Here is an 8,848-nt window from a genome sequence, read left to right on the forward strand (position 1 = left end):
AATCCATTTATTAATCTAATTGACAGTTCATATTAAGCACACAATATATTTTATTTTCATAATTGAAATACATCAGAGTACAACATCATATAGCTTCAACACTCAGCTATCCCATTACACAACTACACCAGGACCAAGTTTCACATGCAACATCTATAACCTTTTGAAATTAGCATCATAGACGGTACATAGACAGATGTATCTCATCTGGAAAACTGCTGAGGCAGAAGGCGAATATTGAGCCTTCATTGATGTTGAAGGTCTTTTTAACTTTAGGCCAGTGCCTGTGGATGATTGGCCATCCATCCTTCGTCCTCTTCAGGAACACTTCAATATTGAACCGTGGGTGTTGTATGAATACCTTCCTCGCCTCCTAACCATACATGTGGTTTGAGAGGTAATCATCAGTAAACTGCTTTAGAAAGGCCTGAAAACAAGGATGTGCATAAATATCTTCTCTATATTGGAAATGGGGCAAAGGAATAAAAAAAATGCAAGGTATAATAGTTAGTACCATCCTGTAGTGAATTGATGTCTTCTTCATTGTATAGACATAGATCTTTTTTGTTTTTGTTGCTAATTTATTTATCCTAACAATCTTTCTGAGTTTCTTGACTTGACTGATATTCATGGACAACTCATTTCCCCATATGCAAAAGGGTCGAACAGTGGGTCAAAACCTCTGACAGCAGGACCTACATGTGCAAGGCCAAATTGTTAAGAACCTAATTATTAGAATGGTTCCTGCAATTGCACAATAATATGCTATTAGACAACGGACCATGCACGTGCTAACCTCGATTGTAAACCTCAGTGCTTCCCATTGTTTCCCTGCAACACATATAAGGTAGTTAGTCATTAGGTTAAGTGAGGGTTCGCATGCTATCAGTAAAATATGTTGATGAAAAATAATCACATTGCAGATTCATCAGATTAATTAAAGCCATAGGGAAAACCCATTTATCCAAACCAAGCATGATTAAAAACTAGGAAATATAGCACTTCTATATGTTTCTTATGTATTAAGTCCAACCAAATTCGATTTATTCCTCACATGCACAACAATACAAAATTCTACCCACGACAATTGGACATCGCATTACAGAATTGAACCAAGCAGTTAACTAGACACCACAACAAATGAACCAAACATTAACCGAGCACCACATTGCACAATATAACATTGAACCAAGCAGTTAATTAAACACCACAACAAATGAACCAAACATTAACTGAACACCACATTGCACAATATAACATACTCCTAATAGAAGATCAGACAGTTAACCAAACAGTTAACTACAGCCAATTGTAGCAATTCTATTTGTTTCTCATGTATTTACTACAGCCAAATTTAATTTATTCCTCACATGGTATACAATAACAGAATGCACCCATAATTTTGTAAATATAAATTCGATTTATTTCTCATTTGAAAGACAATACAAAATTGCAGCCTAAAGAATTGAGCATCACATTTGCAGATTTGAACCAAATAGTTAACTGAAGACGACAACTAATTAACAAAACAGTTACTAAGTGAGCACCACACTGCATGACATATAGAACATATACACTAGAGCAACAGATTGCATGGTAAAATTAGATAGCACAATTCACTAGAATTTGTGAAGGAAAGGCAGGAGCAGCACACGCAATGGGTAAACCGAGCATGCATAACCGGCGTAGCTAGCAAATGGCAAGGTGCTTCTTCAAGATCTGCGGGTCGGCACGAATGGCAGCCATCAAGACCCATCCACGCGTGTGGCCGCAATTTGCTTCTCCGCTGCCAAATGCTCCTTGAGGTCCTGGCTATACTGCATGCACCACGGCTTAGGCCGGCGCTTATTTGGTGGAGGGGTCGGTGATTTGGGTGGAAGGTGTCGCGCTCGCGCCGGTGGTCGGGCCATGTGAGATGTGGAAGCATGAGGAGGATGGGGGTCGGGTGTGGATTACCTGCCCGGATAGGCGAGGCCAAGCAGTGTGAAGGAGGGTTGCCGGCGAGGAGGCGACAACGCTGCAAGCAAGGAGTGAAGGTTTCAACTTGGAAAGGAAGGCGGAAAGAGGGGAAATGTGTCTTTTGGTAAGGGAAGGGGGCGGGGAGGTAGATATTTCCGCGGAAACCGAAAATTTGGAATCGCTTCAGCCAAAAAACTGGCGCGCAAAGTGTCATCAGACACGGTCCCTTATCCAGACACAATCCGAAGATATTTTGTGCTACATCTCACATGGTTGGTTATAATAAACTGTGTGGGATCTGCTTGATTTTTGGTCTTGATTTGAATTACATAATGGGGTCACAATGGCCATGGACGGTGTTTGAATTGCTAGACCTTTTATCTGCAGTGATCATAAAAGAATTGGAAATATTCAGGGTCCGTTTGGACATTTTTATGCATTAACTGAGTTTTCAAAGCATTTTATATGCATAATTCAAATTTGAACTATATGCACATGCTCCAGTGCATACAAATTGGTTGAAAAATCAAATCTGTGTCCTTGGATGCATGCTTAGGTCCCATGCAAGAAATGGGAATGAATTTCAAACACCGGGGCACCGCTGATTGCCGGCAAAACATTGAGATGCCTGGTTTTAAATTCTAGTAAATCCAAAACTCATCTGAAATTCATGAAACTTGGCATGCTATCATGGAGCGGCATCAACATGCCGTGGTACAAATTTTGTCCCATATGGGACAGGTTTGGGTATATGCTTCTCACAAACCGAAGCTTCTCACAACAAGCATGATGGTTTTCGGTAGGGAACGTCCCACCTTTGGGGACAAAACGATATCCATTGCCTCTTATTCCTTTTTTTTTCTCGTGTCAACATAGAACAATAGGAGTGTGGTGTGAAGTTTTGTGATTTTTTGGGGTTCGTTTGGACATTTTATGCATTAACTGAGTTTTCAATGCATTTTATGTGCATAATTCAAATTTGAACTACATGCACATGCTCTAGTGCATATAAATTGGTTAAAAAATCAAATATGTGTCCTTGGGTGCATGCTTAGGTCCCATGCAAGAAATGGGAATGCATTTCAAACACTGGGTCACCGTTGATTGCCGGCAAAGCATTGAGATGCCTGGTTTTTAAATTCTAGTAAATCCAAAACTCGTCTAAAATTCATGAAACTTGGCATGCTATCATGGAGCAACATCAACATGTCGTGGTACAAATTTTGTCCCATATGGGACAGGTTTGGGTATATGCTTCGCACAAACCGGAGCTTCTCACAACAAGCATGATGGTTTTCGGTAGGGAATGTCCCACCTTTGGGGATGAAACAATATCCATTGCCTCTTATTGCTTTCAATTTTTTTCTCATGTCAACATAGAACAACAGGAGTGTTGTGTGAATTTTTGTGATTTTTCGGGGTTCGTTTGGACATTTTTATGCATTAACTGAGTTTTCAATGCATTTTATGTGCATAATTCAAATTTGAACTATATGCACATGCTCCAGTGCATATAAATTAGTTGGAAAATCAAATCTGTGTCCTTGGGTGCATGCTTAGGTCCCATGCAAGAAATGAGCATGAATTTCAAACACCGGGGCACCGTTGATTGCTAGCAAAACATTGAGATGCTTGGTTGTTAAATTCTAGTAAATCCAAAACTTGTCTGAAATTCATGAAACTTGGCATGCTATCATGGAGCGGCATCAACATGCCGTGGTACACATTTTGTCCCATATGGGGTAGGTTTGGGTATACGCTTCTGATGACCCACAAGTATAGGGGATCTATCGTAGTCCTTTTGATAAGTAAGAGTGTCGAACCCAACGAGGAGTAGAAGGAAATGATAAGCAGTTTTCTGTAAGGTATTCTCTGCAAGCACTGAAATCGGTAATAGATAGTTTTGTGATAAGGTAATTTGTAACGGGTAACAAGTAATAAAAGTAAATAAGGTGTAGCAAGATGGCCCAATCCTTTTTGTAGCAAAGGACAAGCCTGGACGAACTCTTATATAAAGGAAAGCGCTCCCGAGGACACATGGGAATTATCGTCAAGCTAGTTTTCATCATGTTCATATGATTCGCATTTGGTACTTTGATAATTTGATATGTGGATGGAACGGTGCTTGGGTACTGCCCTTCCTTGGACAAACATCCCACTTATGATTAACCCCTCTTGCAAGCATCCACAACTACAAAAGAAGTATTAAGGTAAACCTAACCATAGCATGAAACATATGGATCCAAATCAGCCCCTTACGAAGCAACGCATAAACTAGGGTTTAAGCTTCTGTCACTCTAGGAACCCATCATCTACTTATTACTTCCCAATGCCTTCCTCTAGGCCCAAACAATGGTGAAGTGTCATGTAGTCGACGTTCACATGACACCACTAGAGGAAAGACAACATACATCTCATCAAAATATCGAACGAATACCAAATTCACATGACTAATTATAGCAAGACTTCTCCCATATCCTCAGGAACAAACGTAACTACTCACAAATCATATTCATGTTCATAATCAGAGGGGTATTAATATGCATAAAGGATCTGAACATATGATGTTCCACCGAATAAACTAACTAGCATCAACTACAAGGAGTAATCAACACTACTAGCAACCCACAGGTACCAATCTGAGGTTTTGAGACAAAGATCGGATACCAGAGATGAACTAGGGTTTGAGATGAGATGGTGCTGGTGAAGATGTTGATGGAGATTGACCCCCTCCTGATGAGAGGATCGATGATGATGACAGTGGTGATAATTTCCCCCTCACGGAGGGAAGTTTGCCCGGCAGAACAGCCCCGCCGGAGCCCTAGATTGGTTCCACCAAGGTTCTGCCTCGTGGCGGCGGAGTTTCGTCCCGTAAGCTTGCTGATGATTTTTTCCTAGGCAAAAGACCTCATATAGCAGAAGATGGGCACCGGGGGCCTGCCAGGGGGCCCACGAGACAGGGGGGCGCACCCAGGGGGTAGGGCGCCCCCACCCTCGTGGATGGTGGGTGGCCCCCCTCTGGTACTTCCTTCGCCCAATATTTTTTATATGTTCTGAAACGTGCTCCCGTGAAGTTTCAGGACTTTTGGAGTTGTGCAGAATAGGTCTCTAATATTTGCTCCTTTTCCAGCCCAGAATTCCAGCTGTCGGCATTCCCCCTCTTCATGTAAACCTTGTAAAATAAGAGAGAATAGGCATAAGTATTGTGATATAATGTGTAGTAACAACCCATAATGCAATAAATATCGATATAAAAGCATGATGCAAAATGGACATATCAACTCCCCCAAGCTTAGACCTCGCTTGTCCTCAAGCGGAAGCCGAAATCGAAAATATGTCCACATGTTTAGAGATAGAGGTGTCGATAAAATAAAATACGGACATGAGGGCATCATGATCATTCTTATAACAACAACATACATATATATATTGTCATATGATCTCTTTTGCTAAAGTAACAACTCATTCACAATTTCAGGTATGAATCATAAACTTCATTGAAAACTAACAAACTATAATCTCAGTCATTGAAGCAATTGCAATTTATCATAACATCGGAAATAGTCAATATAAGAGCTTTTCAGCAAGTCCACATACTCAACTATCATTTAGTCTTTCACAATTGCTAATACTCACGCAATATTTATGGGTATGAAGTTTTAATCGGACACAGAGAAAGATAGGGGCTTATAGTATTGCCTCCCAACCTTTTACCTCAAGGGTAATGTCAACAATAATAGTTCATGAAAACTCACATCCAATTAGCTATATATACCAGGATCTTTCCAGCACATTGTGCTTGCCAAAGGATAAAATGTAAAAAGGAAAGGTGAAGATCACCATGACTCTTGTATGAAGTATAAGACAAGAATAAAAGATAGGCCCTTCGTAGAGGGAAGCAGAGGTTGTCATGTGCTTTTATGGTTGGATGCACAAAATCTTAATGCAAAAGAATGTCACTTTATATTGCCACTTGTGATATGGACCTTTATTATGCAGTCCATCGCTTTTATTTCTTCCACATCACAAGATCGTATAAAGCTTATTTTCTCTGCACTAATAAATCATACATATTTAGAGAGCAATTTTTATTTCTTGCAACAATGACAACTTACTTGAAGGATCTTAATCAATCCATAGGTAGATATGGTGGACTCTCATGGCAAAACTGGGTTTAAGGATATTTGGGAGCACAAGTAGTATCTCTACTTGGTGCAAAGAATTTGGTTAGCATGAGAGGGAAAGGCATGCTCAACATGTTGGATGATCCATGACAATATAATTTATTTCGGATGTAAGAAAACATAACCCATTACATTGTCTTCCTTGTCCAACATCAACTCTTTAGCATGTCATATTTTAATGAGTGCTCACAATCATAAAAGATGTCCAAGATATTATATTTATATGTGAAAACCTCTCTTTCTTTATTACTTCCTATTAATTGCAACGATGACCAAAACTATGTTTGTCAACTCTCAACAACTTTTATTCATCATAGTTTTTATATGTGAAGTCATTACCCTCCATAAGATCCATATGATATCTTTAATTATTTTTATTCTTTCTCTTCTGTTTTATTTCTATTCCCTCCAGATCATAGCAAGATGGCAAAGCCCTTGACTCAACACTAATCTTTATTATATAGCTCACGGACTCGATTACATAGAAGGATCATAAAGCAAAACTAAAAACTAGATCATACTAAAACTTTATTCTACTAGATCAAGATATTACCAAAAGGATCGAACTAAGAAAAACGGTAAAGATAAAAAGGTGTGATGGTGATGCGATACCGGGGCACTCCCCCAAGCTTGGCAGTTGCCAAGGGGAGTGCCCATACCCATGTGTTTATGTCTCCTTCCTCGGAGGTGGTGGTGATGGAGTTGTTGATGATGTAGGCTTGTCGTCCATCTTCCAAGGCATAGGCTCACCATCATAGAAGGATGATCGAGTCTCTGGGATCCTCACATCCGCAGCCAAACTCATCCTCTTGAATCTATATTCATACTCACAGTTTTGGTTTTGCAGGTCATAGATTTGGGCTTGGAGATGCTCGATTTTCTCGTGAAGCTTGAGATGGTCTCCCCGATGTTCCTGGCATCTTGCTTGGTGTTGTTGGTGAACTCCATGATCATTATGTGGTTGGCGTCGAGTCCACGCTCCACCATCTCCTAGCACTTGAAAACTTGTTGCTCCATTGCCTCGAGTCTTGTCTCCATGCTTCCGGTCCTCCTTGGTCCCTCAACATCACAGATGTGCAGCAACCCCTCACGCATCTCAATGGTTTGAGGGTGTTGTAGAACCTCCGCGAGGTAGGGGTTGATGACCTTCTCGAAGAACTTGTCCTTGGGGGCAGTTGGAGACGTCATGGCGATCTAGATTTGTCCGAAAAACAGCTCGAAACAAAGACAGAAGATATTTGCGTGATACGGTGGTCAAAACCTTCGGGAGATTATATAATGAATTTTTACCGACCAAAAGAAGTATCGTGCAAGAAAACGGAGTCCGGAGAGCGCAAGAGGTGCCCACGAGGCAGGGGGCACGCCCAGGGGGGGGGGGGTAGGGCGTGCCCTCCACCCTCGTGCAAGCCTCATGTCCTTCCCGGACTGCTTCTTATTTTCCTATTTTCTTAATATTCCAAAACAGAGAAAAATTGCTATTAGAACTGTTTTGGAGTTGGTTTACTTACCGTACCACATACCTCTTCCTTTTCGGAGTCTGGAACGTTCTAGAAAGTATCCCTTATGTATTCCTCAGGGGTTACGGTTTCAACAACATTAGTTTCAACATTTATAGGATTACCTGAGATATAATGTTTGATTCTTTGACCATTCACCACCCTCAGATTTGTGCCTTCGAAGTTGTTGATTTCTATGGCACCGGAACGATAGACCTCCTCGATGACGTAAGGACCTTCCCATTTAGAGAGGAGTTTTCCTACAAAAAATCTTAAACAAGAGTTGTATAGCAAAACATAATCACCTACATTAAACTCACGCTTTTGTATCCTTTTGTCATGCCATCTTTTAACTTTTTCTTTAAACAATTTGGCATTCTCATAAGCCCGGGTTCTCCATTTATCAAGTGAGCTAATGTCAAAAAGTCTCTTCTCACCGGCAAGTTTGAAATCATAATTGAGTTCTTTAATGGCCCAATATGCCTTATGTTCTAGTTCGAGAAGTAAGTGACATGCTTTTCCATAAACCATTTAATATGGGGACATACCCGTAGGGTTTTTATATGCAGTTCTATAAGCCCATAATGCATCATCAAGTTTCTTGGACCAATTCTTTCTAGATCTATTAACAGTCTTTTGCAAAATTAATTTAAGCTCTCTATTACTCAGTTCTACTTGACCGCTAGACTGGGGATGATATGGAGATGCAATTCTATGATTAACATCATACTTAGCAAGCATCTTACGAAAAGCACCATGAATAAAATGTGAACCACCATCAGTCATTAGGTATCTAGGGACTCCAAACCTCAGAAAAATAACTTCTTTAAGCATCTTAATAGAGGTGTTATGATCAACACTACTAGTTGGAATAGCTTCTACCCACTTAGTAACGTAATCAACAGCAACTAAAATATGTGTATACCCATTAGAGGAAGGAAACGGTCCCATATAATCAAAGCCCCAAACATCAAATGGTTCAATAACAAGTGAATAATTCATAGGCATTTCTTAACGTCTGCTAATATTTCCAATTCTTTGGCATTAATTGATACGTCTCCAACGTTTCTATAATTTTTGATTGCTCCATGCTATATTATCTACTATTTTGGACTATATTGGGCTTTATTTTCCACTTTTATATTATTTTAGGGACTAACCTATTAACCGGAGGCCCAGCCCAGAATTGCTGTTTTTTGCCTATTTCAG

The sequence above is a fragment of the Triticum urartu genome, chromosome 5A (assembly GCF_056163025.1).
Source record: "Triticum urartu cultivar PI428250 chromosome 5A, HENAU_Tu73, whole genome shotgun sequence".
In the NCBI taxonomy this organism is placed as follows: domain Eukaryota; kingdom Viridiplantae; phylum Streptophyta; class Magnoliopsida; order Poales; family Poaceae; genus Triticum; species Triticum urartu.